Genomic DNA, 20318 nt, shown 5'->3' on the forward strand with positions numbered 1-20318 from the left:
GGTGGCAACTATTGTGAGGTTGGCCCAGGACCAGGCAGTGTTTCGTTCTATTGTACATAGGGTCACTGTGAGTCGGTACCAACTCGATGGCACCTAACAACAACAACAGCTGTTGAGTCAATTCCAACTTCTTGTTATTCTTGTTAGGTGTTATAGATTTGGTTCTGAATCACACTGATCCTTTGCACAACAGAATGAAACATTTCCAGGTCCTGCGCCATCCTCACAACTGTTGTAGTATGTGAGCCTATTGTGGCTGTCACTGTATCAGTCCATCTTGTTGGGGGGTCTTCCTGCTTTTTGCTGACCCAACACTTTCTCAAATATTATGTTCTCCAGGCAATGGTCCCTCCTGATAATCTTTTTAAAGTACGAGAGATGATGTCTTGCTATTCTCTTTTCTAAGGAGCATCCTGGCTGCCCTTTTTCCAACACAGATTTATTTGTGCTTTGGACCATCCAGTTGATTCGTCTAAATTTTTCCTTATCCATTGTTTAATTTTACTTGATTTTGAGGCTATTGAAAATACTATGGTTTGGGTCAAGCATACGTCAGTCCTCAAACTGACATTTTTTGCTCTTGAACACTTTAAAGAAGTCTTGTGTAGCTGATTTGCTTAATTCAGTATGCCATTTGATTTCTTGACTGCTGCTTCCATGAGCGTTGATTTTGAAGCCAAGTAAATTCAAGACTTTGACAACTTCAGTCCTTTCTCTGTTTATTATGAGATTATTTACTAGTCCAGTTACGAGTTTTGTTTTCTTTACATTGAAGTGCAATCCATACTGAAGTCTGTAGTCTTTGATCTTCTTCAGTAAGTAGTTCAAGTCCTCTTCACTTCTAGCAAGTAATGTTGTGTCATCTGCATATCAAAGGTTGTTAATGTGTCTTCCTCCAATTCTGATGCCCCATAGTTCTTCATATAATTCAGCATCTCAGATTATTTACTCAGCATACAGATTGAATGTTGTTCTTGTTAAGTGCCCTTGAGTCAGTTTTGACTCATAGAGACCCTGTATAGAGTTTCCAGGGAATGTCTGGTGAGTTTGAACCACAAACCTTGCAGTTCAAACTGACCTTGTGGTCTAGTGCTTATCCTACGACACCACACTAGGACTCTACGGTGCAAGTATACAACCTTGACACACACCTTTCCTGATTTTCAACCATTTAGTAGCCCCTTGTTCTGTTCTAATGACTGCCTCTTGGTCTATGTACAGGTTCCTCATGAGCACAATTCAGCATTCTGGAGTACTTATTCTTCTCAATGTTATCCATTGATTGCTATGATCCCCAAAGTTGAATGCCTTTGCATAGTCAATAAGGCACAAGTAAACATCTTTCTGGTATTCTTTGCTTTCAGTCAAGAGTAAGCTGACATCAGTAATGATATCTTTCATTCTATGTCCTTTATTGAATCTGGCTTGAATTTCTGGCAACTTTTTGTCAGTGTGCTGCTTCAATAATTTTAAAATTATTTTCAGCAAAATTATACTTGCAGGTGATATTAATGATGTTGTGTGATGATTTCTGCATTCCATTGGGTCACCTTTCTTTGGAATGGGCACAGATATGGACCTTTTTCATTTGGTTGGCCAGGACACTATTTTCCAAATTTCTTGATATAGGTGAGTGAGTGCCTCTAGTATTGCAGCGGTTGGAATATTTCAATTTGTATTCTGTCAATTTCAGGAGGCTTAGTTTTCAAAACTGCCTTCCGTACTGCTTGGACTTCTTTATTCAGTAACATTAGTACTTAATCATATGGCACCTCTTGTAATGATTGGACACCAACCAATTCTTTTTGGTACAGTAAATCTGTATTTTCCTTCCATCTTCTTTTGATGATTCTAGCATCATTCAATATTTTGCTCATAAAATACTTCAATTGCGTTTCAAGCCTTGAATATTTTCTTCAGTTCTTTCAGTTTGAGGAATGCTGAACATGTTCTTCCCTTTTGTTTTTCTAACTCCAGGTCTTTGCACATTTCATTATTTGACTTTGACTTTATCTTACTGAGCTGCCCTTTGATATTTTCTGTTCATCTCTTTTACTTCATCCTTTTTTCCAGTCGTGTTAACTTCTCTACACTCAAGAGCAAATTTTAGAATCTTTTCTAACATCCATTTTGGTCTTTTCTTTTTTTTTCCCCTTTCTTTTTTTTATGACCTTTTGTTTTCTTCAAGGATGATATTGTTTTTGATGTCATTCCACAAGTTTTCTGGTCTTCAGTCATTAGTGACTATGCATCAAATCTTGAGATTGTCTCCAAATTTAGAAGGAATATGCCTCAGGTCATATTTTGGCTTTTATGGAGTTGTTTTAATATTCTTCATCTTCCATCTGAACTGTAAATGGACAATTAATAGTCTATACCAATATAATGGTTGGTCCCTGGTTATGTTTTGGCTGATGATATTGAGCATCTTCAACATTTATTCCCACGGATCTAGTCGATTTGATTCATGTGTATTCAGTCTAGTGAGGTCCATATGTATTGTCATGTTTTATGTTATTGGAAGAAGGTACTTGCAATGTAAAAGTCAATGCTGGAAATTGCAAAATTCTGTCATGCTATTTCCAGCATTGTTTCTAACATCAGTCATATTTTCCAACTCACATCCTTTCTCTTTATCTCCAGTTTTCACACTCCAATCACCAGAAATTATCATACATCCTGATTGCATGTTTGACCAATTTGAGACTGAAGAAGTTGGTAAAATTCTTCAATTTCATCATCACTGTCTTATAGTGTTTCCTAGGATGTAGTTTTTACAGGAGCAGATTACTAGGTCTTTTCACCAGGAGAGCCACTGGTGGGTTAGAACCTCTGATTTTTTGGTTAGCAGCTGAGCATTGTTCCACCAATTTTCCTTTAGATGAGATTGCTGTTGTTGTTAAGTGCCATTGAGTTGTTTCTGACTCATAGCAACTCTGTATAGGGTTTCTGAGGAGTGACTGATGGATTTGAACCACTAACCTTAGAGTTAACTTGTGGTTAGCAGTTCAGTGCTCATTCTACAATGCCACACTAAGATGTCTTAGCTGAAAATACTCCATTTTAAATATCTGAACATTTGACTTGTAAAAAGTCCAGTGCCTTCTTTTGATCTCAATTGTCATGCTTTTATGGGGTTTGAAAACCTTTCTTTTCCTAAATCTGTTGACTTTGATGGCTCCCTGTTACTTCTGTCCTGTGCACCTGCCTTTCTACACTTAATTGATCTAGACGTGAAACTCAATCTCTAGCCAGTCTTCACAACATTCTCATGCCCCATGCAGATAAATGTGTTACAATATTCCTTGTATTGAGCATTGTTGTTGTTAACTGATGTTGATTTGGTCCTAACTCATAGGGACCTTGTATAAGGTTTCTGAGGAGCAGCTGGGGGATTTGAACTACCAACTATGCATTTAGCTTCAAGGTCATGGCTGACTTTAATGAAGATTTAGGACAATAGAAGACATTTTCATTATATAAATATAATCGCATTATTATTGTTGTTGTTACTATATACTGTGGACTCGGTTCCAACTCATAGTAACCCTACATAGAGTTTCCAAGGAGTGGCTGGTGAGTTTGAACCACTGACTTTGCATTTCAAACCTATTATATTTGAATTTTGGACATCCTTATACATAACAATACTTTATATTCACCTCTACTCTCACTTTGGGATATTTTATTGTTCCCACTTTCCTATACTGTCCTGATCTAATATCTCTGTTGATATCCTTTCCTGCCTCTCATACACCCCTCTCATCAATCTCAGCAAAATCATCTCAAATTCATTTAATTTTATTTCACTAAGAAATTACCTGAGTTTTTATTCTTCTCTCTTCTTCTGGGGTCTATTTATACCTAAATGACTCATCAAGGAATTTTCCTTAAAAAAAATCCAAACTTGGAACTCTGCATTAAAATCTTCTCCAAGTTCTCATAGCTCTCATTTCTGAAGACCTCCTTTCCGGTACTGTCTGGAAGAGGGAGCAGCAGCAGCCACTGCTGAAACTCCAAGCACCATTTCCACTAAAGTACAAAAGCCTTAGTCTATATGCATGGAACAACAACAACAAGAAAGCTGTTGCCTTATTCCACTGTTGGAAATCCACTGCAGCTGCAGGAACAAAACAGATAACAACAACAACAACAACAAAAACCTCTGAAGAAGGGAAGGCACATGTATTGGATTAGGGATATAGCTAGGGAAGAGCAAGAGTACTTGTGAACTGCCTCCCTTCTCACAAATTCCAGACAAAAATCCTGATCTCACGTGTTGTTGATGATATGGAGCAACTGGAACTCTATTTCTTGTGGAGTACAAGATGGAAAAGACACTTTGGAAAATGATTTGGCAGTTGCTTACAAAGTTAAACATAAACTAGCCGTATGATTCAGAAACCCACTCTTAGATACTTAATCAAGTGACTTGAAGACATACTTACACAAAAACTTGCATGTGAATGTTTAAAGCAAATTTATACACTAGCAACAAAACTTAGAAATGACCCATATGTTCCTCAACAGGCGTAAACTGTAGTTTATCCATAAAATGCAATACTACTTAGCAAAACAGGGAACAAACCACTGATTCATTGAGCAAATGGGTAGATTTAAAAGCATTCTCTCAAGTGAGAGAAGGGAGAAACAGTAGTGTATGTATTGTGTGATTCCATTTCTACACCATTCTGGAAAAGGCAAAATTATAAGGGTAGAAAATGGATCCATGATTTCTACGGTTGACTATAAAGGAGACGCATAAGGAAATTTTGGGGTGATGTTTTCTGTGGAACTGTAATAGTATATTATGACTCTATGCATTTGTCATTAACTATAGCACTGCAGTGGTGTATAGTTCAATGAATTTTACTTATACAATTTTTTAAAATGTTAGTATGGTGGTGATGCTGGTGGGGGCAAGATGGAATAAAGACAATGACAAGTGAATCTAAATCTTTTAGAAACAACTTAAGCACTAAAACTGATGTGGAAGAAAGTGTCTGACCTATGCAGTTTTGGAAAATATAATGCTTTAACAAGATATTGTTAGATTGAAGACCTACCCCCAAACTGGATAGTATACAAACTATTTACTCTAGTTGGCAAATGTGTGTTGCAGAGGGATATGAATTGTCAATTCTGAAAATATTCCATATGTCACTAGGATGAAATACTAGATAGACTGTAATACATTGAAAAATAGTATAAATAAGCAAGGGGGCGAAGACAAAGAAACCTATGGTTCAAGATTAGTCAGAGATATCAGTATGAATTCATATTTATTTTAATAGATAAGCAATTAGGTAAATCAGAACTACATATAATTACTTGAGTACTTGTGAGTTAGTGCACATACATACATTCATTGGGAGGGTCTACCCCAGTAGAAATAAATGTATTTAATTCCTTGAACTAGGTTTTTAAACATAGTGGAGCTTCAAAAAGTTAGTGGAAATATTCCTTCATCTTTTTTTTAATGCTACCAAGTGCATATAAGGCCACAATATTTATTTTGGACAAGCCCCTTAATGTAGTAGTTTTAATACCCATATTATCCTTTCTTCAGAAATACAAAGTGTTTGCACGGAACTACAGTAATAGATAGTTTTTGTTAAAGTACTACTTACATCCTGACTCATATATTAAAATTACTTATACTCAGATACCATATTCAAAGGAAATTTACTACCAAACGCTGCAGTAGATTAATCAGCCTGACATGAGTAGGAACTGACCCCACAGGGAGGACTGTAGGTTAGCATGGTTTGGGTACCATTCTTCCTTGCCACTACTGGGAACACAGCGTTGACAGAACACATACACCCAGGAGCCGATGAGCTCCATCCCCACGTGAGAAAACGCCTCATCAGAAAGTGCTTGTTGAGGTGGTCAGGCGCCTTCCAATGTAGATCCCGAGGCCAATGGCCAGCAGGTGAGAGAGCAGCAGAGATGGGAGGTACACCTTCAGGAACTCTGCCGAGAAGATGCCCCCCTTTCTTCATGACACTGATGTTCCTCATGCTGAGGGTGGCCGTGCGCTTTGGATGTTTGAAGAGGAACTCCTGGGGGGATATTCTCTGGCCGACTTGACCAATCCCATATTCAGTCCGAGTTCTTCTTCAAGATGCTCTCGACTTCTCTCCTCCTTTCCATCTATTCTTCCTTAGATAGCTTATCTTTTTCCTGGCGGCTGTGGGTATCCGCTTCAGAAGTTCTATTGGTATCTTGTGGGGTCTGAGAGCGAGGTGGGCTGTCTCAGTGGAAGCTCTTGGAGCTGCTCCGTCCAGACTCATGCTGGGCGTCCAGCAGGATTTTTCCATGTCTCCATCGTACACAGATACCGAGGCTGGGACACTGCTCCCGTTCTCATTGCTGCTAAAGTGCGGTTCCACCCCAAAGTCCTGCAGGTTCTCCGCCTGCAGCCCAGGGGCCCAGCTCTGCGACATGGCGCTGGCGGCCTGCGGACAGGCTCCGGGCTGCTCGCCGTCTGCAGACGCTCTTCCTTTATCTTTTAATTCCATTCTTCCATGAACATTTTGAAGCTCCCTCACACTGTTCTGCAATAAAAGAAAACAGGGATCCTTGGAGAAAGTCCTAAGGAAGGATAAAAACAACATGGGATTGGAGCATTTTGGGTTTTCAGAAAGGAAGGAAGTCAAAAGAAGAAGGTCAAAAGGATACAGGAGTCAATTTTAAAGAACTTCCAATGATTAAATTTGGAATAATTTTAGTAATAAAACGAAACAGAAATGATAATATTGAATTATAGTCCAAAGAATAAAGTAAATAATCATAATTCCATACTTAAATTTCTACACACAAAAGTAAAGAATGCAGGACACTATTACAAAGTAATTTCAATGAACAAATATAGTGGTGATGTGCCATGGAGTCGGTTGCGTCTCATAGCCACCCTGTACAGAGTTTCCAAGGTTGTAAATCTTTACCGGAACAGAAAGCCTCATCTTTCTCCCGTAGAACAGCTGGTAGTTTTGAACTTCTGACCCTGAAGTTAGCAGTCCCATTCGTAACCACTATGCTACCAGAGCTCCTTATAAAAAAAAGTATAGAAGTAGGGAAAGAAATTTAAAAAGTTACCAGCAGAACACCATTGTAATATCCACTTCCTACCTACTCTCCCTGCCCAAAGTGGTGGTGTTATGTGCCGTGGAGTCGATTCTGATTCATAGTGACCCTGTACAGGGTTTCCAAGGGTGTAAACCTTTCTTGGTGCAGAAAGCCTCATCTTTCTCCTGCGGAGCAGCTGGTAGTTCAAACTGACCTTGAAGTCCAGTGCTTATCCTACAGCACCACACCAGGACTGTTAGATCTTTTTCTTCCCCAAATATTCCAAATCCTGTTTGACTATAAGAATACATCAGAAAAATTAAACTGTGAAAAATACTACAAATTATTTGAACACTACAAAAGGAGTCCTGTTGTGGTACTATGGAATAATATACTGGACAAGTTCAGCTTGAACTGCAAGGTCAGCAGTTCAAATTAACAGCTGCTCCTCGGAAACCCTATACAGGGTCACTATGAATTGGAACTGACTCAACGGCACTTAACAACAACAACAACCCTTCAAAAGGTGAAGGTTATAAAAGATACTGAAAAATTATCACAGATGGAAGAGACTAGGGAGGCATCACAACTACATGAAATGTGAGACCTTAGAAAAAAGAGAACATAAATGGAAAATTGATGAAGTCAGAAAAAAGTCTGTGTTTTAGTGAATAGCGTTTCAGCAATACTAATTTCTTACTTTGATCATTGTACAATGGTTATGTAAGTTGTTAACATAAGAGAAATTGGGTAAAATGTATGTGGATGCTCTATGTACTATGCTTAGAGCTCTTCATAAGTCTAAAACCAATCCAAAATGAAAAGTTAAAAAAGAACTAAATATAAAATGTTGAGATGAAGTTTTACATCTTCACTATTATCTGATTGCCAACTCTTTGCTTCTTGGTCTTGAGAAATAATCTTCAAAATGATTACATATTATTGCCTACTTTGTCCCCTCCACCCCAAGCCAAAAAAGAGAGAGTCGTACACTTACCCCTTGAATAGTGGTGGGTGTGGTGGTTATGTGCCATGGAGTCACAAGTAACTCATAGTGACCCTGTACAGGATATCCGAGGCTGTAAATCTTTACGGGAGCAGAACACCTCATCTTTCTCCCACGGAACAGCTGGTAGTTTCGAATTGCTGACCTTAGGTTCGCTGCCCAATTTGTAACCACTATGGTACCAGAGTTCCTTCCCTTGAATAGTACTTGCCACAAATTACATTTATTGAGTGTTTACCATATCTGAGACTCTACTTAATACTTAGCATAAATATCTTTCAATTTATACTCATTAACAGTTCTATAAGGAGCTTTGGCAGCATCGTGGTAAAAAGTTGGGCTGCTAATCTCAAGGTCAGCAGTTTGAAACTACCAATGGTTTCTTGGAGAAAGATGAGGTTTTCTGCTCCCATAAAGATTTCCAACCTCGGAAACCCTATACAGGGTCAATATGAGTTGGAACCAACTCCACAGCACATAACCACTAGCACCACCAGCTCTATAAGGACAGCATGTCTAATTTCACAGGTTAAGAAACTGAGGCAGAGAAGTTATAAATAAGACTGCACAATTACTAATTGGTGAGCAAAATAGGATTCAAGTCACTTAAGATGCCTGGCTAATAATAATCATTTTGACTTAATTATTATGTGCTATAGAATCTGCTGATTCATTAAATGTTATTTTATCAAGTCTGAGAACAAGGCTGGGAGGTAGTGTTTTTATTGCCTTCATTGTATTGATGGGGAAACTGAGTTTTGGAAGGTAAACTTTTTGCTAGGATCCAGACCCAGTGAGCCTGAGCAGATGCACTCTGAATGCCTACTGCATCAGGCTCACTATCTTTAAAGTGTTGTGACTTTTCCTCCTGCTACTGCCATTCAAGGGGGTTACAAATGTTGTGATTCATTTTTTAAAACGATAAAATCATATTCTGATGTTCACCCTGATTTCAAATGGCTTTGATATCAAAGTGATGTAAAAGTGTTCTTTATAAATGCCTCACACCCAGGATGTAGCTGTTGGAGTACTGGTGGGGCCTAGATGTCCTGGTAAGTGTTGCGCATAATATCTCACATCATGATGCATCTCAAACCTCCCACTGATTAGCCTATGTTGAAGGAGGTTTTTATCAGTATAAACAGGTAACACTATTTATTTCTTAGGGACTTCCTATCAAAAACCAAACAACGCCATCCAGCAGAACAGTTTTCTTACTCCTTCCACACTCTGAAGTAAGCCCTGAGGTAAAAGCACCGTCAAATGCTTTTTCAGAAATATGTGGGGGTTTCACATATTTGAGGAAATTTTCCATTATCTTTTCATTCAATTTTCGATGCAATTTTTGAAGTCCCCTCATAAATAAAGGAACCACAAGAAAGATAGAATGGTAACAACACACACTAAAAGTACTTTAAGTGGCACAGAAAACTCTGGAGGGAGTGGGTTGAGGATCAGATTGTTTCGCTGAATGTGCCCTTCCAAAATTGCTGTTTTACAAAGTTGAGTCCTTGAAATGAATTTCAGGTCACCATCTTGCACTGGAATGGGCTGTTTCACATATACTACTGCTGTCATTGACCCTATTAAGCACATCTGGGGCCTCTTGTCTTCATTGCTTTAGGTGTGACTCTACCTGAAGAAGGGTTGTTGTTGTTGTTGTTAAGTGCCATCGAGTTGACTCCGATTATGGAATTAAAGAATTTTATCAACTTCTTCAGTCTGAAATTGATCAAGTTTGCAGTCAAGATCTGTTAATAATTATTGGTGATTAGAATAATTTGGAAACAAAGAGGAAGGATCACTGATTGGAAAATAATGGTCTTGGTGATAGAAATGATGTTGAGGATCACATGATAGAATTTTGCAAGACTAAAAATTATTCATTGCTGCAAATATTTTTTTTTTCAGCAATATATAATGGTGATCATATACATGAATCTCACCAGCTGGAACACACAGAAATCAAATTGATCATATGTGGGAAGAGATGATGGAGAAGCTCGTCATCATGGTCAGTACAAGGCCAGGGATCAACTGTGGAATAGAACATCAATTACTCATACACAAATTCAGATTGAATGTGAAAAATATTAAAACAAGTCCATGAGAGCCGAAATATGACCTTAAGTATGTCCAACCTGAATTTAAAGAACATCTCCACACAGATTTCATGCATTAGATGTTAATGACCAAAGATCAGAGAATTATGGGATGACATCTAGAATGTCATGCACAAAGAAAGCAAAAGTTATTTAAAAGACAGGAAAGATACCAACAGATACCTAAAGTTTGACAGAGGATATTTGTACATGGTTATTTACCTTTGCTGCAAACATATCCATGAATGTGGTGGAACATCAGGGACAAAATTATGAGAGTTTCTTAGACATTAACAAATACCTTGAGGAAATGATTTGTTTGTCCTCGGGGCTCATAGTCTCAGGGACACCACTGTCAATTAGCATAACATAGTCCATAAATATAACATTCTATATCCTACTTTGGTGAGTAGTATGTGGGATATTAAAAGCTCATGAATATGTATATGTTATTGTTGTAGTGAGGTATGCACACAGTAGAAATGTCAGTGATCAAAAGGCAGCATGTACCCAAGGACACAGTTCAGAAGGGTGGGGAAAGAAGGACGAATGGAAACAAGAATCACAGTGAGGAAGCAGGATAAGTGATGTTACATTGAGGGGATTGCAAATGTTGAAATGAAACAAAGTACATGATTTGTTGAAGGCAAAATTGATGATCTGCTCTATAAACCTTTACTCAATTCATAATAAAAAGGTGAAAGTAAAAAAAAAAACAAAGACCAAAATGGATGTTAGAAGAGATTCTGGAATTTTCCTTTGAACATAGAGAAGCTAAAGTGACTCCAAGAAATGATGAAGTAAAAGAGTTGAGTATAAAATTTCAAAAAGACAACTCAAGAAGAAAAAGTTAAGTATTATAAGGAAATAGGCAGATACTGAGAAGCAGAAAATCAAAAGGAAGGCACCAATTGCTAGGTGTTTTGACAGATATATGTGGTGGAAAGAGCTACAGGACACTATCCCTGTCTTTGAAGGACTTTAGTGAGGAAGATGGACTTGAAAACAAGTACTTGCAACCCAACATAAACCAAAACACCCAAACCACTGCCATTGAGTCAGTTCTGACTCATGGCTAACTTATACAGGATGTCTAAATCTTTATAGTAGCAGATAGTCTCATCTTTCTGCCTTGGAGAGGCAGTGGGTTTGAATCATCACCAGGTCCGTAGTCTAGTGCCTATGCTACAGTACCACCATGGATCCTAAGTATCATAGGTCCAATTATAGAAGCAGGTGACAGTGTGTCAATGGGCTGAAAGGAGATTGGGGTTTCCTTTGCTTGGGTTGGTCCAAGAGTATCTACAAAGCATTTTTTACAAGGTAGTGAAACAGTTACTAATGCTCAAGAATATTTAGTATATTAGATCTACATACATCTGCAAGGACAATGCCATCTACTGTCAGACACAAAATTAATTTCAAGTTAAAGTTAATCTCATCTTTACTGCTTATTTTTGGCTCCTCTTAAAAAGGAAAAAGTTCTCCTGATCCACCCTTACTTCATTAATTTTTTTTTTTTTTTTAGATTTACTGCCCAATGGCTCCAATTATGTCCCCTTATGGTAATATGACCATGCTCTTAATAAACACTTCTCTGAGCTTTTGTGTATACTGCTTGTTCAACCCTGATTTTCTTATTCTTAAATGCCCAAGAAAATCTAATTTATCCTTTTATGATTCCTCACAAATATTACCTCTTCTCAGAACAAGCTGTCTAGAAGTAAAGTCTTTGTCTTTGATTATCTGGAGTGAGGGTTGTTGTTAAGTGCTGTCGAGTCGATTCTGACCCATAGCTACCCTGTATAGAGTTTCCAAGGGTAGGAAACCACTTTTCTGCCAAAATTTGTAATGTCATTTGAGGGCCATGCAAAATTATTAACTTAAAAATTAGCCTGTTGTATTTTATCAAGCATGTTATTAAGTGACACTTTATATGATGGCTGGAACAGCTGCTGTCTTGGCATGGCCAGACTCCATGATTCTGTGGGCTAAATGAGGTCCATGTTCCCACCCCTGGTCTATAGCAATGCTTCTGTCTCTTCTACCTCATTTATCACAAACTTCATTATTAGTTGCCATGGAGTTGATTCAGACTAATTGAAAACCCATATATGCCAGAGTAGAATTGTGCTCCATAGGGTTTTCAGTGAATGTTTCATAAAAGTAAGTAGGTTTCATAGGAAGCAGGTCACCAAGCCTATCTGTTGAGATGCTTCTGGGTGAAATTGAACCTTTAACCTTTCAGTTAGCAGACAAGCATGTCAACCATTTGTACCACCCCAAAACTCCACAAACTTCCTTAGATTGTAGTTATTTCTGACTATGTCATCTCTACTAAACTATGTAAGATTCAAGACCAAATTCCATGTAACTTTTTTTCAGTAGCCAGCACTATGGCTATGACATTGAATGGGTGCAGTACACTTAGTAAATAAACAGACGTAGGGAAAGAAATGGTGAAAAGTTGATTAAAAACTTCAACTGACCAACTGTGAGTAAGTCAAAAGTCCTCTTCAGTGACAAGATGCATTCCAGAATTACTCAGAAAGGAATGAATGGTGAAAATATGAGTGCCTTCCCAAATAGGGCTGGCTATGCAGCTGGAGTCCTGGTGTGGCATTGAGGGTTAATATGCTGGACTGCAAAGTCATTTGAACCACAAAGTTGGTGGTTCAGGCTTACCAGCTGCTCCTCAGAAACCCTATACAGAGTCGCTGTGGGTCAGAACCAACTGGATGGCACTTAACAACAACAATGAAGCTGCAAAAGGAACTCTGGTAGCATAGTGGTTATGAGTCAGTCTGCTGACCTCAAGGTCAGCTGTTCAAAACTACCAGCTGTTCCTCCAGAAATAGATGAAGCTTTCTGCTCCCATAAAGATTTATAGCCTCAGAAACCCTATGCAAGGTCGTTATGACTTCACAGAACACCACTACCATGCAGGTGCAGAGAGCTCCACAATTGGTTCTAATGCTCTGTTGTCGTCATCTTGACATTTTAAAATTATTTCTGAACTCAGGGTCCTGAATTTGCATTTTGCACTGGGCTCTCCAAATTTTATAACCTATCTTGAACCCTGTTTACGAAGTAGTTGCAAGTCCAGAAGAGTTAGCAAGAACTAGTGCATACCAGCCTTTATTTATAACCAGGAGATTAGCAATAGAAGATGCCACAATGTAATTTACACATCAGGTCACAGTCTGGCTCATATAGTTTAACCACATAAAAGGTACAGCCTTTAGAACTAGAGGGACCTTAATTTGATACCTTTATTTTACCTATAAAGAAATCCAGGTCCAATAGTTAAAAATAATTTGTCTCAGAGCTATTAGCAAATAAAGTGTAGAAGTAAAATGAAAGCCGTATCACTGAACTTGGAACATAGATTTTACTATATTAGTAAAGGAGCTCTGGTAGCATAGTGTGTTACAAGTTGGACTGCTTACCACAAGCTCAGCAGATTGACTATACCAGATACTCAGTGGGAGAAAGATGAGGCTTTCTGCTCCCATAAAGATTTACAGCCTCAGAAACTCTGTACAGTGCTACTATGAGTCAGAACCAACTCCATGGCACATAACAACAACAAAGATTCACAGTTTTGAAAACTCTATACAGAGTCGTTACAAGTGGGGACTGACTCCACAGCACATAACCACCACCACATATTTACAAATAAGTGTTCTAAAACCATTAGGTTGAAAAAGTTCTCAGATACACACTACTTATATTCCCCTCACTAGAGCTTACAACCCTGGTGTGGTGCTGTAGGATAAGCACTGGACTGCAAGGTTGGTTGGAACCATAAGGCAGTGGTTCAAACTCACCAGCCACTCCTTGGAAACCCTATATAAGGTTGCTATGAGTCAGAGCCAACTTAACAGCGCTTAACAACAACAACAGACCTTACAGCAAGGGGGCCAAACCAGTTGCCTTTAAGTCACTTCCAATTCATGGTAATCTTATGTGTGTCAAAATAGAACTGAGTTGCATAGGGCTTTCACTGATTGCTTTTTCCAAAGTAGATCACTTGGACTTCCTTCTGAGACACTTCTGGGTGGACTCAAACCTTCAATATTTCAGTTAGCAGTCAAGCACCTTAACCATTTGCCACCCAGGGTAAAGGTAAACTCATTACCATCAAGTCGATTCTGTCTCATAGCTACACTATAGGGCAGAGTAGAGCTGGCCCATAGAATTTCCAGGGCTATCACATCTTTCTCCAGCAGGGCAGCTGATGGATTTGAACCTCCAACTTTTGGTTAGCAGTCAAGTATTTAACCACTGCAACACCAGGACTCCTTAAATTAAGTGCATTAAATGGTTATAGAAGACACACAGTTCATGGGAATGTATTAAGCAGGCTGGTTATCAGTAAAGGGAACTGTGGCAAAATGAAGAACCCAGGCCGTTTTAAAGGGATGAGGGTTGGAGGGCAACCATTTCTTTACCCAGGCTGTTTACTGCCCTGTGGAATTATGTGTTCACTTTTCCATTTCATCTGATATTTAACGAAAACATAAGGGTCCAGATTTTATGTTATTGTCGTTGTTGTGTATTTATGTTTCTGAGGCTATAAATTTTTATGGAGCAGAAAGCCTCATCTATCTCCTACTGAACAACAGGTAGATTTGAACTGAAGACCCTGAAGCTAACAGCCCAATACATAACCCACTATGCCACCAGAACTCCAGATATTTTATGTAGGATTTTCCAAATTTAAGTCTGGGCAAAACAACAACAATTAAAAACAAAAACAAAAACGCACTAACTTTAAGACACCGTATAAGCCAAACAAAGCCTGTCTGGGAGCCTAACCAGTTGGAAACCTCTGATTCATATCTTCTTTCTTCTTTCCCATCCAGTAATCCCTTTACTCCTTGGATGTTGCTAGGTTTAAGAACACAAAGGCATCTTTCAGAAACAAATGTAATCACTTTTGGCAACACATATTCAAAGCTTTCTATTGGATTTTCCTAAGCCCTCTTTTAAGGCTTTTCACACCCTAATGCATATCTGGTGTTAATTTTCAGGGCTGGTATACAATTAGTAATTATAGGAGCCACCTGATTCCTGCCTTCTGAGTGTTTGAATTTCACAAAATGTTGGAAAGGTTTTGAGAGAGGGAAATAAAGTTCTCAGTTTTGGTAAGGGTTCAAGAATTCAGCTTCTTGGAGGTGTGCATATAGTTAAAGTGTTTTAAGGTATGGACATACTCTAATACTTACAGTCATGTTCTTTCTATAGAGATCGCTTATCATAAAATAGTGACAATGCCAAGCTCAAACTTAATGTATTTATCCTTAATTCTCTGGAACGAGGGAAAATTTTTAAGTTGAATTTTACTGCATCGAATTGAAAGAGTAAATATGTTTATTCCTTTGAAGAAAAAGTCAATCACTCATCCCAGCACAAATCCTATCAGTTTTACATTCATTCAATTACTCTTTTAATTCCACTGGATTTTCTACCTGCATAAAGCTTTGCCTGCTATGTTTGTCTGCTCCTGTTTTTAAAGTAGTGTGGGAATGGCAGGGTATTTCCCATTGAGAGAAGTGTGACTTTCAGCCTTTGAAGTGCTTGATCTAAAGGTGGCATTCCTTAGACAACTTACAATGGATTCTTTTCCTTTCTTTCATTTTCTCCTATTAGGCACGCAGACACTCTGGTGATGTTTTTCATTCTCCACAGTGGAGAAATTGTGTGGAAGACAATAGGCTTGTTTCTAATTTGGTGTTTCCGAAAGCTTGGCAAAATAGAAATAAGACTGTATTCAAAGTTGAAAAAGAGCATGTAAATAGCAATAACTGAAATTTGTGATTAAACAATTAACAAAAAAGAACCCTATGAAGTCATTAAAAGTATAAAGAGAGAGGCACTTCCTGCTTTATCATTACTGGGTTTGAACTGTTATTATTTAACATTGATTGAGCACCAGCCATGTGGGAGGCATTCTAGGAACAGCAACAGTGAACAGACGAGGGAGTTGGAAATAGTCACTTCCCAGTAACATTCTCATTGGAGCCTGCAAGAAAACCTGGGCAAGTATTAGGGGCCCCTCAGGGATAAAGGCACGTAATCACAAGAAGGTAATCGAGATAATATAATTATTGGAGACATCAGTAAAGAGAATTTGGGCTTTGGAGCAAAATAGACAAAACAATCTTCAGGTTGAATCCTCTCTGGCTTCTAGTTATCTGTACGACATTGTTCTTGTTTAAGTGTTGCTGAGTTGGTTCTGATTTACAGCAACCCTGTACAGGGTTTCCAAGGAGTCGGTTTGAATAACTGACCTTGAGGTTAGCAGTCCAGTGCTTATCCTGCATTGTCACACCAGGACTCCTTTGGGACATTGTTGTTGTTGTTGTTGGTAAGTGCCATCAAGTCAATTCTGACCCAAAGCAACCCTGTGTAGGGTTTCTGAGGAGTGGCTGGTGAGCTTGAACCATTGACCTTGTGACTAAAACTGACTTTTCAGGCCAGTGCATTAACCCACAGCACCACACCAGGACTCCTTGGGACATTGGTGGTGGTGGTGATTATGTGCCGTGGAGTCAGTTTCTGAGGCTGTAAATCTTTATGGGAGCAGAAAGCCTCATCTTTTTCCCACGGAACAGCTTGTAGTTTCGAACTGCTGACCATGAGGTTCGCAGTCCGTTTTGTAACTACTACGCTACCAGACAAGTTATTTAATTTCTCTCATCCTCAGTTTCTTCATCTATAGAATAGAAGTAATGCTATAGCTCTTAGAGAGCAATTGGTCATGATCCATGGAAAGTCAAAGAATATTCCAAGCACTCAATAAATGATAGCTATTTTGTTATGATCATTGCTACTAGCTGCTTTCATTTACAACCATTTTATTGTCTGATAGTTTTGATTAATTCCAAGCACATCTGAATATCATCAAGAAATTGAAAAAGAGCAATTTAAAAGGACCAAGGAGAAGTGTACCAGTCAGTTAGGATTATGCTATTTTATTTGGCTTTAGGCCAAGCAAATGCTCAGCTGCCAGTTAAAAATGTACCACCTGCCTTCACCCTCCCGTTAATATATTCTTTAAAGTAGCATGGTGGAAGATATCCAGCTATACTCAGAGTGTGCCTTTTAATTTGCAGTTTTGAGTCTCCAGATTCTTGAAGGAATCCTAGTTTGGGACTTGTAAATAAGGAAGGAATTTTAACGCTTGCACCTAGCACATTTAAAAGGAACCGTGCTATGGACAAATGTTTTTGCAATATAGTTTGCGTAGGCTTTATCTGTGTTCCTATAGGAAGATTTCATTTCCCCCTCTGAATAGTAACAGATGCAAGTTGAAGATTATGCAAGAATGGTTCTAGTTGAGATACGAATCTTTTCACTTGTAAGAGATGTAACAAGTTAGAGGATAGCTGAGAACAAAAGCGCTGTCTTGCAGTAGGGAATGTATTTGATGACCTGATGCAAATATTATACACTTTTGAAAGTGCTTGATAGTACAAGTATCATTCTGTAGTGCGCACTTCACTCAGCATATTTGCTATTTTATTTTAATGTGCACGACTGGCACTAGAAATGGAGGGTGTTATGGATAAGAGATTACATAAACATTGAAGATATCACTGGGATGATGGGGACAGAGCTGAGGGAGTAGCTATGCCGGTTACCCTGCATTCTTGTCCAAGGGATACAACAGACAACACAGCAGAGTTCAAACAGGCCAGGACATTGGATGTAGCAATTTCTTACAAATAAGTAATGTAATTATAAATGCCTAGTATGGTGATGGAGCCCTGCTGTGGCACAGTAGGGTAAGCGTTGGACAGCTGACCATCAGGCCAGGAGTTCAAATCCACCAGCTGCCCTTGGAAATGTTACTGTGAGTCAGAAATGACTTGGCAGCACTCAACAGCAACAACAGTACAGTGTTTGGCAGGTAGGAGACACTCAATAGATAGAAACTTATTTTTATTTGTCGCCTATCTTCTCTGGAAAGGAACTCTGGTAGCGTAGTAGTTATGAGTCAGGCTGCTAACTTCAACGTCAGCAGTTTGAAGTTATCAGCTGTTCTGTAGGAGAAAGATGAGGCTTTCTGCTCCCATAAAGATTTACAGCCTCAGAAACCCTATGCAGGGTCGCTATGAGTCGGAATCAACTCCATGGTACACCACCATTACTATCTCTCTGGGAAGTATAACATCAATGCTAGCTGGAATATTAAAAATATTAAAAAACAAATCTGACACCATCCATGGGAAAAATCATTCAGTTGATTCTGGCAACCCCACAAGTCTCAGGGTAGTACTGCTCTTCATAGTTTTTGCAAGGGTTGTGACAGACATTTTCGAAATAGACAAATGGTTAATTGTTTGAGCTACACAAGTGGAGAGTATTTACTGAGCAAGACTCTCTAGTTGGTACAAATTGTAAACATACTTGACAGCTAAGCAAAATGTTGAAGGTTTGAGTCCACTTAGTAGTTCCTGGAAATCTACTTCCAAAAATCAGCCAATAAAAACCTAATGGAGCACAGTTGTACTCTGACACACGTCGGATCTTCACAAGTTGGAATCAGCACAACAAAAACTACTATTGAACACTTAGTATGATAGCTGAATTTTCTGGTGATTATTGTTTTTACTTGTATCATGACAGTAAAAAAAAACAAAAAACATTGGGACACATGTTCCTTAAGTTCCTATAAAGCTGGCCACACTAAGGAAGGATTTTAGATCTATTCTATGGTCTTTATCATTTGATTCCTACTTTCAAAAGTCTCATTGGTGCAAACGCACGTATGAATAGTAATGGTGCATACAGCAGGCAAAACAATGACAACTTCTTAGATATTATCAAATATCTTAAGACAATGAGTTGCTGGGCCTGCAGGCTCAGGACCAGTCTTAGGACACCATGGCCAGTTTGCAAAACATAGTGCACAAAGATAAAGATATACATCTAACTTCTGTGAATAGCATCTGGGATCTTTAAAGCTCGTGAGTGGTCATCTAAGGTCTCTCCATGTGTGGAAGAAAGAAGAGTGATGAGAACTGAAGATGCTTGGAATCAATCAGTCCAGTGGACTAATAGACCATGTGAACAGAAGACTCCATGACGCTAAGACCGGAAGTACTAGACGGCACCAAGCTTCTATTACCAACTGCTCTGAAGGAGATCACATTAGAAGGTCCTGGAGAGAGCGCTAGAAAATATAGAACAAAACGCAAAAATTATATATATATATATGAATATGAATGTCTGGTCAGTAAAAGACTGGAAGAATTTGAAACTATGACCCTCGACTACCATTCAAAGCTGAAAGGGAACTCACCCTTGTGGCCCAATTTTCATCCACGCGGGTATATAGGTGTATGAGGATAGGGAGCTGGGACAACAACACTAATAAGGTATGCTCACCATGAGATGGTCCATCATTCAAAATCAAAAGGGCAACATTTGCCTAAGGACAAAGTTGAGAAAGGATAGGAAGGTGGGTGGAGTGGAAATAGGACCCACAGGGAGGAGTAGGATAACTGTTGCAATCATTGAGATGAAACAAATTATATGATTTGTTGAATGTAAAACTGATGATCTTGTCTGTAAACCTTCACTCAATTCACAGTAAAAAGTTTAAAAAAAGAAGAAGCACCCTTTAAAAGAGAGAAGTCTGGGGCATGTCAGGCTGTCAAAAACAAATAACTCAGCAAAAACATCAAAAGACCATACATATCTCAAATCTCAGTAACATGAGAGACCCAGGAGGACTTGACAGTTTACCACCAGTCTTTATTTTCATAGCTGTTCTAACCCTCTTATATGTGACTTCATTCTCTAGCTGTTCTTTATCCCTCTTGATAAAATCTAGATTACCCAACAATCAGGTGTGACCTGAAGTGTCCGCATTTTTAACAAACCTATAGGTGGTGCAGACGTTTCTGGTTCTCAGACCATGTTCTGAATTACAAGGAACCAAACGTTCTGTTATTAGGGTACCAGGTTGTCAGTTCAAACCCACTAACTGCTCCTTGAAAAGCCTATTCTGGGTTGCTGTGAGTTAGAACTGACTAAACAGCACTTAGGAACAACAACAACCCACTGAAAGGTGGTTCTAGCTCACTAGCTGCTCCCCAGAGAAAGATGTCTATGGTGGTATCATT

At 38.7% G+C, this 20318-nt stretch overlaps 1 pseudogene; it reads right to left on the reverse strand.

The window, feature by feature from the left end:
• Positions 1 to 5869: 5869 nt before the first annotated feature.
• On the reverse strand, positions 5870 to 6449 carry LOC102829009 (annotated as a pseudogene).
• Positions 6450 to 20318: the final 13869 nt, after the last annotated feature.

This window comes from Chrysochloris asiatica, unplaced genomic scaffold, assembly GCF_000296735.1.
Source record: "Chrysochloris asiatica unplaced genomic scaffold, ChrAsi1.0 scaffold00267, whole genome shotgun sequence".
NCBI classification, from domain to species: Eukaryota; Metazoa; Chordata; class Mammalia; order Afrosoricida; family Chrysochloridae; genus Chrysochloris; species Chrysochloris asiatica.